Raw genomic sequence first — 21,552 nt, 5'->3', positions numbered from 1 at the left:
ACTAATGATTACAGTTTTCTCAAATAAAACATTTCCCTTAGGCTCAGTTCTACTTGATACTTAGCCTGACAATACCGTTGGCTTCCATGGGAGCAGCAAGTGTCTGCAGTGCAGGGCGTCCCACCACCACCTTGAAACAAAGGGCATGTCATGTCCAGGGAACTGCACCCATACTTAGTTAAATGCAATAACCCCTGATGCATGCACTAGCAAATTCGGGTCACTAAGGACGCATTTGTTATCACTTTTTCCGTACTTCTTCAAAGCTGAGGATTTGGCATCCTAAACTGCAGTGTCCTCATCCTCATCCAGAAATAATAAAGATAGATCTCTCAATCCAAATGCTCCTGACAGCAGCAAGTGGGGCTCACTCTTTTCTTCTGGTCTGGTGGTCAAGGCATTTGGAAACTTGGCTGAAGTATGAATCCTGAGCTTGTTCGTAGTATTATTTATACATTTTGCATTCAATTACACCGACATTAAAACATAAAGAAATGCGTTAGGAAGAAGGGTTGAAACCTGTTATTTCCTATTCCTACCCACATGCCAGGACTATCAGTCAAGGGCCCCAATCATGTTCTAGCTCTTGTCATCTTGATTGCTCGGTCCAGCACTGCAGCAGTCATGTCAGGAGAATTGGGCTGTGACCTGTGTCACAGTTAGTCTATAAACTTAAAGTCAGGGCAGCCTTCGAGCTGTCGGGAGACATTTTTAAATGTGTTCACACTGGGAAATAAATTAAATCCAGTCTTCCAACTTCATGTTTTATGTTCTGCCTATAAGTGTAATTATAAAAACAAACAAACAAAAAAACCCCAACAGCTGGGCAGAAACCTTCTGTTTCTAATGCATTTTGGAGGAAATCGCTGTAACTGTATTTTTTGAGATAAATTTCCCTGTATGCTGAGTGTGATTTCAAAATAGCTAGCTAGCAGATTGGAGCCATCAGGTGAGATATTAAAGTGCACTGTCTGGATCCTGCCTGTTGTAAAGTCTTGAGTAGCTGATGCCTATGTTTGGGCAAGCTGAGAAGCAAAATCCATGTGTACAAAGAAACAAACCGTATCATTTAACCAGCAGATGCTCAGCAATTGAAACCGTCTTCAAAAGGTGAGGTGAGAGCTAAGGGAGGGTTATTTTGTGATGAATTTTTTTAGTGCGTCTATGTATAAGGACTTTTACAGGCATTATGTTTTTACTGGCATCCTTAGTATGCTTTTGCCAGGCTCTTCATCACTTGCAGAGATCCACAGAAGTCTATAGTATTTTTAGTTCCTAAAAGGGAGAAAGAGCAGTCAAGATTTAGGCATGCAGTGAAGGCATGACTTAGATCAATAGTGTATCACCAGCGCTGGAAGAAAACAGAGCTCTTCTGTCAGTCGGGGTCTGCATTAAGGCTTTTGGCCACACTATGACAGGGAGGGAAAGGTGTATTTTTTAATCTGAGGGCAGTCCTAGCAAGAAAAACCATACTGGAATAGTGTTCCACCCTCAAACAAGATTTAACTGTCCTGCTGCGCCATTTTAGTTTTTCACACGTTGTTTTCTACTTTGTTTTCATGGTTCCTGTGTTGATTTAGCTGCCAATTTATCTGTTTTCAATTTATGTGTCTTTTGTTCTATATCCATATTTCATTTCTTTGGCCCTCTCTTTACCATCTTGATTTTTTTCTCTGGCCTGTTCCCTCATAGCCCATCCTTTTTCCTGACAGTATTTTATGCACTCTTATCTTTGCTTGCTTTCTACTCCCCTTTGCTGCTTGATTTTTCTTTGCATTTCCCTCTATTCACTTTTTTCCTGCCAGTTGGCTTAGGAAGAAATATATTATGGAAAGAAGTTACGTGCATGATATTTCTCTGAAAACAGAACTACATTTACAGTAACATAAGCCAACACATCGACCTGCAATATCAAATTGTGGATGAATTTAATTTAATTCAAACTAAATTAATGCATTTATAGCATGCCATATGTGTGCCAGATACTTTACAAACATGAAAGACTGAGTATACACACTGAAAATATTACAACAGAGCATTCTCAGTTTTATAGAATCTATTTAGGTTTATGCTAGATACCACTTTTCAAGGAGTATAGATAAAGTTGGTGAACAGATCAGGGTAGGAATGCTCATAAAGAAGGGAGTTTTAATCAAGGACTTGAAGAAGAGAAGAGATTGGTTGATCTAGGTCAGGATTTTGGAGGATAAACTCCATATCATATTTATATAGTCCCAAACCAGCCTGGATCCCACTCTTTTATGTTCGTGTGCTTGTGTTATATATATATAATGTGAATATATATAATGCATATATATATATATAACATGCATGCACATATAATATTAATTTTATATATATTACGTATATATACATAGATATGTATGAGTGTTAGCGAATTACTTCTGGTTGTTATCTATCTCACCTGTACTTCACTAAATATTGGAGTTTTGCACTATGTAGATATGTTTTTTTCTTAAACTTTTGTCCAAAGAACTGTCCACAGACTTTTGATAATCTTCCTATCAGATTTGCAGTTACTGGGTTGGATCCCCTTTCATGGTGATTCACATCTCATCCTTATGACTTGTAGAACTCATTTTAACGCTCATATACTCACAACACACCATGAAATAACATCAAGCCCAGGTTTGCTTTTAAAACAAGGACTCTCTTTTAAAAATTTTCTGGTTTTTTTAATATATATTTTTTTATTATTCTGGCTTGGTACTAAAAAAAGACTCATTGAGTTTTACTGTGAAGGCAGGTCTGAGAACAAGCTATTTATAATAGTTAATAGCCTGAGCGTTGAAACAATCTTCGAAAATGGAAGAGGAGGGTAACCTAGTTCTTGATTTGTCTTACATAAACCCGCGTCTCCCAAATCACTAGTTAGTTCCTCTAGACAACATATAAATTCTCTTTTGGTCTTGCAAAGGGTGCATACAGAAGCTGTAAATTCTCTTGGACATTTGCAAGAGCTGACTGGACAAAGTCGTAAGTAACATAACTTTAGTTCAGTGCCGACCCTGCTTTGAGGTGGAGCTTGGACTAGAGACTAGGTCGTAAGACTGCAGGACGGCTGACTTCCAAATGACTAATTCTGTAAGTCCTCTTGGGAATCATCCAGATATACAGTAATGATCTGAGCGTCTTTCTTCTGCAGGATGTTATTTTGCTGGCTAAAACTGTAATTCATTTAGACATAACTGTAATTCATCTCACCATTCAGCGAGACCTGCACAGGCTTGAGTGTTGGGCGGAGAGGAACATAATGAAGTTCAACAAGGGCAAGTGTAGAATCCTATAGCTAGGGAGGAATAACCCCATACACTGGCACAGGTTAGGGGTTGACCTGCCGGAAAGCAGCTCTGTGGAGAGGGTCCTTGGAGTCCTGGTGGACAAGAAGTTGACCATGAGGTAGCAATGGGCCTCTGTGGCCAAGAAGGTCAATGGTAGCCTGGGGTGCATTAAAAAGACAGTGGCCAGCAGCTTGAGGGAGGTCATCCTCCCTCTTTGTTCTGCCCTGGTTAGGCCACATCTGGAGTACTGTGTCCGGTACTGGGTCCCCAGTTCAATAAAGACAGGGAACTATTGGAGAAAGTCCAATGGAAGGCTACAAAGATGATCAAGAGACTGGAGAATCTTTCTTATGAGGAAAGGCTGAGAGATCTCGGTCTGTTTGGCATGGAGAAGACTGAGAGCGGAAATATCTAAAATAGATAAAAAATATCTAAAATCTGCTTAGAAATATCTAAAGGGAGAGTGTCAAGAGGATGGGGCCAGACTCTTTCCAGTGGTGCCCAGTGACATGACATGGGGCAACGAGCATAAACTGTAACACAGGGAATTCCATCTGAACTTGAGGAAAAACTTCTTTACTTTGAGGGTGACAGAGCACTGGAGCTGGCTGCCCAGAGAGGTGGTGGAGTCTCCTTCACTGGAGATATTCAAAACCCACCTGGACATGATCCTGTGTAACCCACTCTAGATGACCCTGCTGTGGCAGGAGGGTTGGGCTAGATGATCTCCAAAGGTCCCATCCCTACCATTCTCTGATGCTGTGATTTGCCTCCTAAGCCCTACTGTCTGCTCACATATTCTGTCATGACTATAAACATTATAGTTCTCATTAGAGATTTTTGTGAAATGGAATTTTCATTCAGTGGGAAATTTTGACATTTCAACACAAATTCCACTTTCAAATACAAAAAACACAAAATACTGAAAAACATCACATAACAAAAAATTGAAAATGCTGAAATAAAAAGGAAAAAGAGTATTTCTAAGTAAACAAATTAATTTAATGCATTATATGTTTATTTTGCACCAATATTCACTTTATTTTGAAAAATGGACTTTAAAAAAAAATCATTTTTCATTATTCCACCTCTTCAGTATAAAATCTATTTCTTAATCAATTATTTTATGACTTTATGAGAGATTCCAAAGGTAAAAAAAAGACATTAGTGTGAAAGATTTGAGGCAGAAGCAGCCTTTGTAAACACTACCGCTACACCGATCATATTTTAGGGTTGCTTTTATCTTGATCATCATTTCAAAATCGCTCCAGTTCATTCTATTTTTTTTTATAATGTCTCCAGAATTTGTCCTTAATCATCTCTTAGAATAACCAACTTTGTGCTCGAGCCTTTATTTCCTTACATCTTCACAGAGTATTTCCCATTTTCTGAACTTGTTTTCTGTTCCTTTGCCCAGCCCAGTTTCCTTAAATATTCTGGTGGTAAAACCATCTTCCCTGTTATTTAATCCATTCATGTCACCCATTCTTTTTGCCATGTCATTGGTTCACTCTGCTCTTGAAGTTGGCAGTCAATGGATGAAGACCCAAAGGACACAAATTTATATCAGCGTAGAAAATGACACTCCTTTTCCTGCCTCGTAAAGAGTATAGGAGGTTAATGGAAATATGTGTTGTGAACTACCCTATACCAGAGACATTACAAAATTCTGTTTAGATGGGGAACCCACTGAGGAATGTGTATAAAATGAGTATTTGGATTATTCTTTTGAAAAAGTACTGTGAGATTCAAGATTAACCTGTGCACAAAACAAGATTCTTACTCAGCTTAAAAAACATTCTTTGGGTTATGGCCAGTGCAAACTCAGATGAGCCGTCTCCAGCACAGGTAGAATTTTTCCTTTGTCAGTTATGTTGCTCTTGGCAATCTGCCATTTAATATCTAATAAGGTACTTTTTTTTTAATCAATCTAAGTGACCTGAGTGGCTGGCTGATTCAGTTAGATATATACCATACATTTATGCATTGATTTATTTTACATAAAGAATGTTGAATCAAAAGCTTTGGAAGCAGTAGTCTGCGAAATTCTAATACGAATCAAACCTTTTTTGAATGGATAAGTGTCAGGGCTCAGTGATCAAATATCAAAGTTCTATATTTCTTCAGTCAGATCATAGGAATTTCCATATTGAATCAGACTGGATCATAATCCATCCAGTTTATTATCTTGTTTTTAACATCGGTCAGGACCAGATGTTTCAAAGGAGGATAAAAAAGCCTCTGCTTAAAAACCTGCAATAAACAAAGGTGGTATAAAGTTCCCCTAAGGAAAGGAAATATTCTAAACCCTGTAATTTAGAAATTGGGTTAACCACTGAGTAAGAATGCTTATATTTCTTCCAAAAGTTTTATTTAATATATATGAACATGCTTAATTCTTCTATAAAACAAAAATTAGTTACTTTTATTATACAGATAACCTTTTTATTGCTACTTGAAGAAAGACAATTTCTTATTTTTGCTGCTGAGAGTAGTCACTAATACCTAGCACTAGGTCTAGTAGTAGCAGTGTCAGTATCTGTTGGGTATCTTTGACAACTAAAGGTTGGATTGAGACTGTTATTTAATCAAACATCTCTCCAGGTGAGCATAAGCCACTTTTGATTTTTGCTCAGCGATTGCATAGTACACTGTTTATTTGGACCAGTGACTAAGATTTGCTTTTCCATGGGAGATTGCTCTTGAATAGCTGATGAACAAACCCAATCAAAGCACTTTGATTAAATTCTGTCTAATTCTGGAATCTTCCTGAGCAGCTTTGTGTCATTTTTGTGATGAAGAACAAGTGTTATTTTAGAGGTGAGAGAGAAAGCAAGCTGACCATCCCCTTTAAGAATTTTTTTCCCATGTGTAACAACTGTGGAATGACATACTGCTTTTTAATAGACTTTTAAAAGCTATCTGGAGACTTAGTAAAAGGCTTCCATGCCCAGTAGATAACAAAATGCTATGTTAATTTTAGTGCCAGACCTTAATTAAAAAGAAAACCATAAAATGTATAAATGGGCACTATATAGAATGATGCAGCTTTGTGGAATCTTTAAGCCTCTTTGTCACAGAGATTACAGAAATTAATAAGAGGACATAATTTGTGTAATAGTGTACTGGACACAAAGTGCTCAATACGTTTTTACCCCTTTTGAACAAGCAATTGTTGCTTGGAGTGCCTGGTTCCTTCTTTCCAGGTAAACTCTTCCATCAGGGATAGTCCCCAACAAGCAAGCCTGTTGTTAAGGTTGTGTCTGCAAATGAATCGTCTATAAACAAACTCAGCATCTGGCAGACATTCCAAGGTGAAAGCCAAACAGATGGCTAATTTAATATAATCTAAGTGACTTTGGATCAGATAAAGCAATTGAATTAACAGCACTTTAAATGAACGTATACCACACATTCTCACTATGCCACTATAATAGGCACCTTTTTATATCTTGAAAATCATTGCTAATTGATGTTTCATATGGTGAATGCTTATATCTGTAAGACGTACAGCTAAACAGCTTGAAAAAATATGCCATTATAAGGAAAAGCAATCCTTTAGCTCAAATACAGTTATTTTCTCCAGAACTCCTCCAGACAATTTTTGAATCAAGGAATGTAGAGGCGATACCATATGAACCATTAAGTGCACATGCAGCAGGCATAATTCAACTCCGAGAATTACCGTAAGTTTGTTTTTTTAAGTAACTCTTTATTACACAAAATTAAAAAAAAAAAACACAGGCTTTGAATTATAAGGGGTTTTTAATTATTATTATTAGCTGTTAGTATTCATGACACTTTTTGAATCAGAGTATTATTTGATCTATGGCCAAGGAAACAAAAAGTTTTTCTTTTAATTACTCTGTGTGCTACGTCTGCATTCAAAGGGCAAAACACTTCATGAATACTGAACTGTACTGTTGATAACACAGAAATGTTAAAGGCTTAAAGTTCCTTTTCACTTGTTTTTTCTATATACATGCAAGTGAATTCTCTGTGCATTATCCAACACCTCTTCCAACAAAACTCTGTGTTTCATTTGCACGAAGCAGGTAAAAAGCAGGTGTAACAGAGTTTGTGCTGTACACAACGGAGGATGTTGGAGAAGTGGCTCTTCAGCTTCTTTTCATTTCTCTCTCACTTGCACAGGACTCTGAAATCACTGCCAAACCCACAATTACTTTATGCTCCAGAGTTAGACATATGATCTATTGGAGATGGATTAAATACTGGCCTGAAGTGCTGCATGATGTAAGGAAGAGCTCCTTCCTGGTACTGGAATGCTCTGTGAGAATAACCTTAGATTCCTGGGCAAATGGCCATTTGCTGTCTTTTGGCAGCGTCTGCCCGCCAATGTGAAGTTAAAATAATGGGTAAATTCATGAACACAATTATAAAACCCAAATGCTGGCAATTCCAAGAGACTGATTTGATTACCCAGGGAGTCTCATAACGTCATAAAAAACTTTTCTGGTTCTTCTGATTTGCTGCTATTTACCTGAAAAAATACCTGAAAAACTCATGAACTGATGAACTTTTTTCAAATGTCTAACTTTCTCTCCTTTTTTTTTTTTTTTTTCCACATATGGCTTAACATCATTCACACATGGTAAGAATGGCTTAACATCATTCACACATGGTAAGAAGGCAGAGGAATCTAAAGCAGGTGTAAGTCTGTGAATTTTAATAATCAGTAAAAGAAGTCAAGAAAAAAAGCTTGTAGACTTGCTACAGTTGGCTCTCCTGTGCTACGGTCCCTGACACCTACCTGTCTTCTTCTGTTCTTGAAGACTCTTTAGATTTTAGCAAATAGTGTATTACAGCACTTTTGTTGCAGAAGACATGTTTTCTTTCAAACTAAACAATAATCGTTTTACAATGTAAATGTGTGTGTAAGAGACATATAAATACAAATACTTCTATTTGACTCAGATGTAGGCAAATACATGGGTTGAGGCCTGGGTCTCCCATTTGCCCATATCAAATAATATTATTTTCTCTTCAACAGAAAGATGTGAACTCTTGTCAAAACCTGAAATTTCAAAGCTGTTTATGGAAGAATTTCAGCTCTTAGGTATAAATCTAGATAGAAGAACCACCACAGATTAATTACTTTTTTTTTAAAAAAAAAAAGATTAAAAAAAGAAAGAAAGTCAGTTTCCTCACTCCAGGCATGCCCAATGAGGAAATTCAGATATGACACTTTACCAGGGAGACCCAACCATGTGTTAGTAGAAAGTAAGACACTATCGTGACTCTGCCCTTTAAAATACAATGTCGTAACTATATAAGTATGAGGAAAATAGTCTTTTTAATTCTACAACAAATTGAACTAGCAACAAGTTAAGATTTTCCTTTTCTCTTTCACCAAAGGCAATTGCTGCAGTCTAAATCTTGCTATGGGCAAAAGAGAACACTCTTACACAAAGCCCAGAATTTACTGTAGATTTAACAGTCTATTCAAACCACAACAAATAGTTTTTAGTAGTCTGGCTGTAATGATATGAACACTTCTAGTCAAATTCAAATTATTACGGAAAAGCCTCATTATTAATACATACACATATAATACATACATTTTTATATATATATGTGCAAACTTCCTCATGTAACCCTTTCCCCTGATGTTAGTTGCTCTCTCCCTCCTCCCCCTAGGTAACAGGGCAACAGTTTGAGTGATCCTTAGCAATAAAAAGGGGGTCACAGTGAGCTGCCAGTATCCCGAGTTCTTTGTTGGGAGGGCTATGATGTTGATTGTGCTGATTTCTTCCTCCTCGGTCTTAAGTCCAACTGGCATTATTTTTACACATTTTCCGACAGTTGCTTATTTGTTTTTTCCCCATTATTTCCCAGTTCCACGTGCCCTCCTTCTTACCCTTAAAGCTGCGTTTGTCTGGCTGACAAGATGAGCTCTTTCCTTTGTGAAAAATGGTTGACCACTGTGATCTGTGATCATGGTCTGGGATTTCTAGTGCCATCTGATACCTCTACTCATCTACAATATATTTTAATCCTAGAGTCATAGACAGATTACTCAATGCATAATAGGTGCTTGTTTTTACTCTCTATTAATTAGCAGTAGGTGTTATGCCACACAGTGGCAGAGATAAATTGAAGCTAAAACAAATTTAGGCAATAGTCACCTGACCACTGGAGAAGTGCTACCACAGCTAAAAGAAGTTAAATTCACCTCAGGCCAGTAAAAGCCCAGACAAGTCCTGACACCCTGTACTCACAGGTCATTACAAAGCCTGTCACATTTTACTAGTAGCACTATAATTTTAAAGTCATATTTGTTGAGCTATGCAGTCTTTGGTCTTCTCTATACATGTAAGTCATTGGAGTTAATAGGATGGTTTAATGAAAATTAGTTGTAGAAGAAATACTGGGATTGGTGGAGCTATGTCTGAAGTCACAATTGCTTTATTAAGGAGTTTAAAGTTTATTAATAGTTAATAGTTCATTAAAGCTTGCTAATTATATATAATTAATAATATTATAGCTTGATTACTGCCTAATCATCTTAAATGTGGCTTATGCATATCACACAAGTTAGGAATATGCAAATTTGGAGAATAGAGAAGTCTTCTCTAATACAGACCACAGGATTTTGCAACACAGGAAAAATTAAGATGTTAAATTATTAAACGATTTGTAATTAGTTATACTAATATATTACCAATGCATAAACCAATATTTCTGTATACAAGCAGTATGGAATAAGGAATTCACCTGATCTAATAAGAACTTTCTTGAAGATAGACATTCACGATAAACTAGACATTTCTTATTCTCCTGTAGTCAACGAAAAGAAAAATATAATTTTTAGGAGACAATTAGCTCACTCCAAGGTGAGCGTTAAAGGCAGATGAGTTGGACAACCACCTCATGGCTTCTGCTTCTGTGTGAAAACAGCCAGTTCAGAATTTATCCACCATCTCTTAACAGCACTGGAGAGTAATCCATCAACTAACACAAGCATAGCTAAGGTCTCAAAACAGCAAGAACACAGTCATACAGGAACTGTACTCTGGGAAACGTACTCAATAACTTTGACGTACAGAAGGCATTTTAGCCTAATTATTGAACAGTCTGCAATCTGGCAAAGCCTTCATCCACACAAGTTTTTAGAGATTTAGACATAAAATTTGATTTTTTTATATGAAAAATAAATGAAGACTGACCAAACAGTACATATGTTACACACACTGTGTATGGAGTACTCGTAAGTTGCTTTCTGCAATAACTAGAGTTTTCATATGATTTTCAAACATTAACTAGTATGGGGATCATCTCTGCTATTCAACATGGAAATGACAGAATACAGGCATTGGAAAGGAACGAGGTTAAATATCACTGACTCAAAAGATATTAACGCGATTGTTAAAATGCTGCTCAGAAATTGAAGGAGTAGGGCTGGGATCATTTTTAGAATGCACATATTTTGTTAACATATACATTGACCCTTTCAAAAGTTGTTCGTCCTCAAAAAGCTACCATTACACTTCCTTGCTCACCTCCTGTGAGCATTCCTCTGGTGGAAAAGTGGGCAACATTTTCATTAAAGCACAGCTAATATAATTGAGAATTATTGTGGTATATTGGAAAATGAAGAGTAGGACTGACACAGACTCTCTTTAAGAGGTTATTTAATAACTTCCTGACTGCGACTGCAGAATAGAGAGAGAACTGGGGAAGAGGGAGGAAAGATAACAATTGAAAAAAAACCCAAAGTTCTAAAAACCAAGTTGGGTTTTAAAAAAAAAAAAAAGTTTCCAACTTAAACATTCAGAAAGAAATGCTTTTAGTCCATTATATTAATTTGGTTTGAATTACAAAATTTTATGACGAGTTGTCTTTGTAAACTCCAAACTTCTTGAATGATATGTTTGGCGATGCTTCTGATCCAGAAGGTGTTTGCTGACCATTGAAATTCTTTCTAACGATTTTTACACATCTCTCGAGTCTGAATATTTCAGGCTTCGTAAGTCATTTTGTTTTAATCATCATTCCTTGGACAAAGTTATCGGAGTCCAGTTGCTGTCAGACTATTTGCAATGCAAATGCATTTGATCAGCACCATTGTTTCACCACTTTTCTTCCTAACTTCACATTTTAGGACAGCACTACGTGTTTTAGCACATTCCTATTCTGCACATTTTCACAGAATTGCAGAATCACAGAATCACAGAATGGTTGACATCGCATAGCTACTTGTCCCCTGTCCCATCATTATCTTTCCATGGAAAGGCTTAGTCTACCATGCTGTCCCATGAGAAAAAAATGAGGGATAGGAATTGCATTTCACCTGGGAGCTAAGATTTCATGGCAGGTAAATGAAACTAGTAATCAGACTCAGGCTGTCTAAGTATATTTAGGTTATGTAGATACAGGACTGACTATAGGGAAATTTGGGGTCCATTTTTTTTTTTTTTAACTCTTTTTTATCTCTTAGGTCCTGCCTAAAACTTATAATGATTAGTATGGTTACTAGTTATTATTGATAAATATAAGAATTAAAGACTGACGTTCAAAGGAACATTTGGAGGTAGAAAGGAAGGGAAAGAATGTTCATAAATCCTGTATTACCATCACTACACATATTGTCTCTCTTCCTTGTGTCCAACAATGTGACCTCCGAGTGGAAAGAAGACAGTGTTTTAACAAATTTTTTTAGTTTATTTAAGAAAGTGCAATCTTTTCTTAAGAAAGAGTCTGAAAAATATTTCAAATTTCATTTGAGTTTGGAAAAGACTTTCAGAGAAAAGAAAAAAAAAATAAGACTAAAGACTTTCCTCTCTCAAAGTCTCAAAGTATTTTTGGCGTAAAATTTTCTATTTTTTATTACCAGTCCTGGAAAAAAAAAAGTTTTAAAAATGCACTGAAGTTCTTATTCATCAAATACAATGTTTCAATAAACCTGAATTGCTTTTCTTATCTCATTTTTTTTGGTTGGGTAAACTTTGCCTGCTGTCAGTTATCTGCACTTTCCCCTTAGACCTCTGTTAATGCCAGTGAGCATAACTGGCAACCCGAGAACACTTGCCTCCTCTGAGCACATGGATTTCTTCCTCTGCAAGGTGCCAGTGCTAGCTTTGCATGTGAAAGTCTTCACTTTGTGCCCCAACTCACCTCCAGTGGATCAGTACTTTTTGTTCAGAGAAGCATTTTTAAGTGACCTTTTCTTCTTCTTTAGGAGATAGACTGAAATAAAGAGCTATTAAATCAGCTCCCACTTAGTTTGTGAGCTCTGCCAAGCTTTGTATAAAGCACAGAAGGAAGGAGAGGCAAAGAGGAAGGCTTTTTCTTTTCCTGCTGAGATGATTTTCTCAAGGTCTAAACACTTCAGTTTAAAGGCAATAAAAATTCAATTATATGTTCAAAATTATAGGATTTTTTTTCCAGTAGCTCCTTCTGTGATTAATTACTGTAATGGTTTAGAAATAGCTGTTATTGCAGGACCATCTTAGGTTCCAAAGCTTATAGATCCCTGCTAACTGTGAGAGTGAACTCATAATAATACAACCGTTTTCTAAAAAGTAAAGAAGGAGGGAAAATCAAGGTGGTTATTTTTATCTGCTACAGGGAGGTGTGATTATGTGAGTCGACTCATTGCTACCTGAAGGGAGTCAGATCAAAATTAAGACTTTCTACTAAAGCACACAATTAAAGTTCATTGCAAGTGTTGTAGGCAAACTGGCATTTGCTTGGGAAAGTACGTGCTCCAAACAGATGCACCACTGGAAATAGAAACAGAAAATTTCTTCCCTAGGACCATTCTGCTTTATTAAATCTGACAACTTCCACTTGAGCTCAGTGTCCTGAGCTAAAAAAGAGTTTCTCATTTGGTTTAAGCAATTGTCACATAACATGCAAGTTGGAAGAAACTTGACTTGTAATTTTACTCACTGGCCAGGAAAAAAAACCCTTCATTCCTTAAAAACCCAACAGTATTCGTGGTGGTGACAGATAAAGATACTTTTTTCACCTGTGTTTTATTGCTTTCTGCATTTGTTGAGAGAATAGTATTAAAAACAGGGCTTCAAAGCTTCTCTTTATTAGTAGAACTAAAATAAAGCATTTGAAAATCTCTCACAGTGGGAGAAAATATTCAAGTTCAAATTTTCCCACTCAATATGTTAGCTCTGCAGTCTTACAGGCTGCATAATAAGTCATCTGGGTTAGTACAAAATGAAATTTTCTTTATCTAGTTATTGTATGACATCAATCAGAGATATAATCCATAATAAAACATACTCTAGCTCTTTGCTTTCATGCCATAAGTAACTTTACATGTCATTTCCTTCAAATAAAGTTATGTCTGCTCTCTCAATTCACATACATAACACCTATTACTGCTAATGGAAGTCGTGCATAAGAACAAAAAAACCCACTGTCCCCCCCACTGTTAACTCTCTTCTGCATCTCTGTGTTAATGACATTCATACAGAGACAGAAGACAAGAAAACCTGAAACTGAGGATGGAAAGAAACACATATCCAAATTGGCTCTTTCAAAACGCATGATATCCAGCCACAGGACATTTCAGAGGATTTTAACTAACGGCCACACCCATTCCATCTATAGCTTTGCTTGAAAATTTAAAACAAACTTTGCTGAACGTATTATAATAGTGGAACAGGTTAATAATTCATTATTTGGATTACAATAGCACACGGAGACCTTTTGTGCTAGACACTGCACAAATATGTGGTGAAAGTCAGTCCCCCTCTGGAAAGGTGGGTAATCTGAACAGACAGGAGAAGTGGAATGACTTTCAGGAGCAGATTAGTGGCAAAAAAAGAGATGACTCAGAACTGCGACTGTAAGACCAAAGACCTATCCATTGTATCACATTGTATTTCCAGTGAATTTTGTCTCTTCTTTTATTCAGGTGTCACGTAAATCAGAAGGGAGAAAGCAATGCTTATAAAGTAGCTGCTAAACTACTTTTTCCCCGAAGATTACAAAAATTTTATGATAACTGCACAATTATTTCTTCAGAGCTAAGGATGATTAGCATCTCAGCTTCTTCTGAAATTAAAGTCCTACCATGCAAAAGGACCATGGAAAAATATTTTAAGGAAGCATAAGCAACTATTAAACTTTCAGCTTTATATTGGTTACTAGAATTAAAAGTAAACCCTCAAATTAGTCTTTTCAAGTGTTTACTGATTTGATTTGTCTCTTGGGTTATTTAATAAAAGAAAAACTCTTCCACTCTTCCTTTTAATGTCGTTGGGCTAGGATTTATCCCATTCCCACTCATCACTGAGTGGGAATTGATGTACCTCAATTAACATAGGTTGTGCCCTGTCGTTCATTCAGAACCTGCTGTCCCACGCTCAGAAAATGTTCTTCCTCTGGACGCATCTTCAAGCCCTTCATTTCGTTTCGTGAAGATCCTACTCTTCAGGATGCCTGTCTGACTGAGATCCCCACAATCAGCAAAACAACAAGATTTTCGGTTTGCTGAAGAACTCTGTGCTTTTGGTTTTTTTTCTGCTAACCATGTGTGAAGAGTGGGGCAGAGCCCCGTCCTCAGCTACCAGTTATCCTCCCGTCAGAGTACATATAGCAAAGCAAGGTAATGTGGATCTTAGCGTTATCTGCCTCTGCGCTGGCACAGTGAGGCTTTTAATTGCAAACAGAGCTCAAACAGCCAGCAAGTGATCTAATATCCATTATTACTTTAGCCCAATCACACCAGAGCGTTTCCTATAAAAACTGCATCTGGATTACATCCTTTCTTTTGCTATTCCATTATAAAGGGCATTTTGAGATAGGAAAGACTGGAGTAGGGAGGAGGCAAGACCTGAGGAGAGGCTTAAAGGCAACACAAAGCAAGTAATGAATCATAACAAAGAATCTCTTTTTCTGTCTTTTTGGCCTTTCTGTTTTCTTCTGTGCCTCATTGTCCTTTTATTGCTAATGAATGCAGTTCTTCAGGCCTAGTGTTCCTGTTTTTCTCTTTGAAAGCCTAGCTGTCCTAGTTTTATTTAAAGTTGTGTCATCAGCTATTAGCTATTATGAGTCTTTTCATTTACTTAGATACAGGCAATTACATTTCAGGGGGAATCTTTCTCATCTCTTTACGTAAAAATTAATTTACTCTTTGCATGCTAAAAATAATTCTTTTTCTTCTGTACCCCACTTCAACGCTTCAATAATTTTGCACTCACTTTTCCTATCCTTTTATTACGTCTTCAGTTTCTCTTGGGCACCTGCCAAACTTTCCTGTAAGCAACTGTCCCTATAACTGTGTAAAAACCAAAACATTAAGTTTTGCCTTCCTGCAAGTGAAAAAGTAGTTTCTGATTGATTGCAAGTTCAGGACAAAACAGGTAAAATTCCTAAGAGAGGTCTTGAGCTCCTGTATCGACTCTGACTTGCTTTTAGTCTACTTTGTGCAGTCTTTGACAGATCAAAGAAACTGCAATATCTCAGGTCTACTAGCCATTTTTTTTTACTTGTGTTTGTCCCCTAGATCTGATGACAACTTTCGAACACTTCACTTTCTTTAATTTTGGTAGTAATAACAGCGGGACTGGAAAAGCAGCTGAAACTGCATTTGCTAAGAAGAAAGTAGAGCTAAATAGAAAAAGGAAGAATCTTTTTAATGGAATTTGGTGATGTCAAAATTTAGTTTCATTTATTTCTTGTCAACTTAGAAATAAAGTCAAATATTTTGCAAAATACTTAGGAAAGCAGTGTCTGTCAAAATATTAAATTTTAATATTTGACCTCTTTAAAGGAATAATGGAAAAGAACATACATTAAAAAAAAAATAAATCAAAGCACACCCACTTCAGAACAGCAAATTAGCATATAAAATTTTGTTATTCACAGAATATTTTTTCCTCCTACTTTCATTCAAAACAAATCTCAACGTAGTTTAGTACAGATCTCAGCGTATTTGGCAGAGGATGGGGAAGGCACCTTCACTCACATTTCTTATTTGGTCTACACTCAATACTACTACTACTACTACTACTGCTACTACTACTACTGCTGCTGCTGCTGCTGCTGTTGCTGCTACTAATTGTAGACATTTTGGGTGACTTTTCCTTGCATATTTACTGAGAAAGTCTGCTTGTTTAATAACAGTTGAAAAATAACATGACTTTTGCAAAATGTGCTAACAAATCTGTCTTCAAAAGTAAGAGACAGAGACTTATAGACCAGCCTACTTCAGTTTGGCCCTGGGATAAAACAAATGGAACAAATAATCAAACTTTGAGCACCTAGATAATAATGGGAGGCTAAGTAACAGACAACTTGGATTAAAAAAGAAAAAAAATTACATTAAATTAACTTAATTTCCTCTTGCAACATGATAATTAGCCTAGTGGGTTGTCAAACAGTAGACTGCAAATGCTTTAACTTCAGAGAGACTTATGGTATTGTATGCAATGACATTGCCTTAAACAGGACAGAGAAACATGGTCTACATAACAGGAGGGTATAAATACCATAAGGATGGTACAAAGCTGGTAGAAAAAACATATTTACACAATTGTTTCCAATCTTTCATTTGCCAAACTGGTCTGATAAATAGAATAAGATCACTGAGAATATGTCATAGATCCAGTGGTGTTATTTAACATTTTCATTAATTACTTAGAATAAACATGACAGTGAGTACATTTGTAGACACAGTCAACTTTAATAGACTACACGTATTGGAATGTGGAAGGACCTTCAGCCCAGCATGCTGTTACAGAGAAGGTAATGGAGAGAAATATTTGCACAGAAATGTGCATTGACTTTGGGTGAATGGGAAAAAAAGGGAAAGCAATTGTTTGGATCAGAACCTGAATCCAGCGGTGTATTTTGTTTCCTCAGACATTTAATGATCTTTTCCAACTGTGAACGAAATCTGAGGTGTTTTGAAAGCTGGGTCTGGGTCTGAATTTTGCACTTTAAGTCTTTTATCTACTTTAAAGGGATATGCTGTGACATACTGAAGTGGGACCTAGCTCCCTGACACTGTGAAATGGAGAACACAAATGTTTAGAAATCAGATTTAAACCACATGATTAAAAATACATCTTTCCTCTGCCACTAGAAAGCTGAAGAGAGATAAGGTCATGGACTATGCAGGATATTATGTTCACTTAATCACAGTAGCACTAAAGAGTTTAACGTGATGATGTCTCACCGTGGGAGGAAACATTATCTCGTTAATACTTCTTAGAAATCGTCTGTCATTGTTGTGGAATTTTAGCACTGAAATAGTGACTGTCAAGGTAAGAATGAGAATAGTCTCCTCTGAAACCATTCATTTTACAAGAAAGGGAACAAAGCATAGCCTTGACCCCGTGAAGATTTAATTTCTGGGGTCTGTTCTTTAAAACAGTGGTACAACTAGCTAACTTTCAGGTCACCTCATGATATATCATAGTATGTCATGTTGTTATGTGTCACGCTTCTTTTTTTAATAATTTTGAAATGTATTAATTTTTGATGACGACATGAGTTTATGTATATCTTGATTTTTCATAAAATACTGTGCGACGTGAAATAAATCATGTATAACTCCATGAAGTTGCATGAAGCTTACAATATATCAAAAGGTTACAGGGAAGTACGGTTGTATCAGTCTCTGTCATTACAACTTTCAGAGGGTTCCTTCAACATCTATCTGCAGGTTCAAAGGATTTTAAAACCTCAAAGGGCAAATCTTTTTAAAGTAACAGACCTTCCCTTGATTTTAGCTTACATATGTCTTTGCATATAGGTCAATATTTCCTCTTCCTTTTCCACCAATTAATTAAAATGTAGTTGAAATTTTAAAAGGCACAATAAAAGTGGGTGGAGTTTTGGAATGTCCTTCATACATAAAGGCACTGGGAAGGCTATAAATTTGATTAGCATTGGACATTTAAGAACTTTATTTTGGACACATCAAAAACCAGCATGAGGCAGAGGTAGGAACAAGAATATGAGTAAGCTAGATGTTCCTCTATACCCTTAATATAAAAAAAAGGGACAGGCAACAATTTTGAAAGACATTTCTAAAAAGTTCACAAAGAGTCTTGTTGTATAGCAAAGGCTAAAGGAATCTGGTTGGTGTGAGGCCTGATGTTTTGAGCATGAATACACTAACTAGTAATTAGTGGGGTACAACACCCAAGGTATGATTATTCCACTTAATTCATACCTTATATATTATTCTTGACGCATTTGGTACTGGTCTCAGAACAGATGACCTGAGAATGTTCACTTTGAAAATATTTGTGTTACCTATGTCTTCACTGCCATGCTTCAGAAGTCTTAAATCAAACGGGTACAAATTCCAGTAAGAGGTTTACAACAAGAAAGTTTACCGAGCATGACATTACATACACAAATTCATGTAGTGTTTGCTAAAATCATGGTGATCTATCCTAAACTTCACTAGGAATATTGTAATACCTGGAAAGTACAGTACGATATCTTGTTTTAAGATCCAAGTATATTTAGCACTTCAAAGAGGAGGTACCGACAAGATGTGATTTTTCGCACTGCGTCCTCCTAATTCTAGACTGCTTGTACTGAAACTTCCTTCCACATAAATCAAAGAAATCCCCAGGAGCTCTAACTTATAACAATCTGTCTAGGGGAAAGGAAGATAGTATTCCTCCCTGGAGAGGTATCTAGAGTGGATGAACCCTACAAATATCACAGTCAATCACTGCTGTTCAAATCTGACAAAGAACATTGTTTTACAATGTCTCCTGAGGGATGCAAACAAAAGATTTTGTCAGAAAAGACTATTTCCAAAAATGTGGGTGTTCCTCTGAGTGCAAAGTAACTTAATACAACTGATTATCACAGCAACAAATTCACTTTCATGTTTTCCATCCACCTTCTCCCAGATCCTAAGTATCATTTTCAGGTGCCATACCAAACACAACCAATCTGCAGGAGCCAAATTTGCCCACACTAGCATGTGGATACTTAAGTGTAAGAGAGTCCCTGCCCTATATAAATGTAGAGTATAAGGATGGATGGGTGACTGCTAATTTGGGTAGCTTTAAGACAAACACAATATATATGTTTGTGCTGAAACTGTCATACACTTCAGAATAGCATACTGTGGTGTGACATGTGCATCCAGGTGTGAACATTTAAAATAGACTGAAACCTTTTTTTATTTTTTTTTCTTGAAAAGTTGATGTTCTGAAAGCTGTGATTAAAGAAATATAGTTGTCAGGAGCAAAAAGCTCTAATAATAATAATTCCAAGGAGAAAGAGTAGTTTAGAAAATTTACCGGGAAAAGCCAACTCTGCAAAATAGCTTTTCTCTGTATAGTAATAGGGAGTGTGGTGTACAAATTTTGAGCCAGTACAGTTTTGTTTCCACTGTAACTACAATAGGAAAAGTACTAACGTACAGGGCACCCCAACATTTTAGACTGATGTACATAAACATGTTCTTCCATCATCACTTTTATATACTAGTTTTACTACGAATTTGCTATTTTAAGATTCTGTTTTGTTTATTCTTAATGTAGAGGCTGGGTCGTACTTAGACAATTTGTGCCACTGCTTATGGTTAACCACCTTCATTCTGGGAATTGGGTGTGCCGACTGACAGGTATTTCGAGAAGAAATAAGTCTGGAAAACTGAAGTTTAATGAGATTAGCTGGCATGGTTGTTTTTAACTAGCCAAGTGCAACCCACATTAAACTAGTTTTATCCAGAGTAGCTAACCGAGTTGCGGTGTGAATGGTGCATAAGGCAAGTGTGCTTGCAGGCACACGTGCAGGCACACACGCAGCCGTGGTGTTCAACAACCCTGGATAACTGTCTGGCCAAGCCAAAGCTCCTTGATGAGTCAGGGCAGAGGCAGCCATACAGTACCTTTTATCTCATGTTTGAGTCTCTGGACAGGTCCTCAGCCATGGACCTCCAACCCCCACAATGTGGATCGCGTGTTGAACAAACTTGTGGGTGTTTCCTTCTTATGAGTTTATTTTGTTTTGCTTAAACCAGTTTTACACAGCTCTCCAAGTCACATCTTATTGTTTGAATGACCAGTACTTGATTATTAGGGAGTTAACAGGCCTGGAGCATCTGGTTTCATCCTGCACCCATACTTTCAAGGCCCTGTCATCAAACTACGCTTTTAGCAGAGTAAGAGAACTGTTACACCATCTGAATCCCATACGGCACTTTTCACTAGGATTTTTTGTCTTGTTTTGAACAAAATTCTTTAACATTTAATAAATCACAAAGTTTTTTTTTACGATCCAATTCCTTCCATTAGATGTGTCAATGAATCATTCCTCTTATCCAGTCTGTCTGGTACGTATTTCTACATCTCATAAAGAGATTTTTCACTGTAATACTAACTGATGAATCATGACTACAGCATAGAATAAATCCAAAGCATTTTTCTCACCCATAGCTAGTAAAAAACCTCAACAAGATTTTTAGATTGTCTGTAATAAACTTCAGATATAACTGGTAAAATAGGAGTTCATTAACATAGGGGCATTTCCCCCGCCGTCACATATATGTAAGCATTGGTGTAAAAGGAGTCTGATCCTATTCTGAGCCTCCAGGACAGGAAATAAGCAGTGCTAACAATAATTTCAGTTTTAGTCCCTCAGATTGGGGTATATTGGTAGTGATGCTGCGTTATGAATGTTAATGAAAAATTAGATTTCCTTGAGTTCCTTGCCATGCTCATCAATTTTTCACCTTACATTTATGCCAACAGCGGTCTGGTTCTTTTCACTGAAAAGTCTGCAGTCGAAATTATGGAAACAAATTAATACGCTTTGATCTATGTATGATAAAAATATGATTTCATTAGGGAAGGAGTTTAAATATTGTCTGTATGTATAGCGACTGAAAGCTATAGGAAGATGAGTAAGGAGAGAAGGTGACTTATTGGGTGCTGATTTCAGCTAAGGTGATGGAGAACTGAAACCTTTGTTGGTAACTGAGTTGAATAAAGAGCCTGTCTCAAGAAATTTGCAAAAATGAACACCATCTACAATGGGACCATGCTGTATAGCAGGCCTTGAAAATGTTCTTTTACATTGTAATAAAAGGGCAATAATTTCTTACAGTTAGGAAAATATCTCTGTGTAGTTACTTTACTAGATAACCTGCAAAAGTACATAAGTGTAAGAGAAACGGGTTTTTTTCTTTCTTTATTTAATATTGCTCTAAAGTCAGATGATTAATATTCTAAGTACAACATGAATGCTGACTGTTTCTCATTAATTAGGTATTCTCTCTGAAACTACT

This window comes from Chroicocephalus ridibundus, chromosome 3, assembly GCF_963924245.1.
Source record: "Chroicocephalus ridibundus chromosome 3, bChrRid1.1, whole genome shotgun sequence".
Lineage (NCBI taxonomy): Eukaryota > Metazoa > Chordata > Aves > Charadriiformes > Laridae > Chroicocephalus > Chroicocephalus ridibundus.
The sequence above is the reverse complement of the archived record's forward strand: the minus strand, read 5'-3'. Positions refer to the sequence as shown.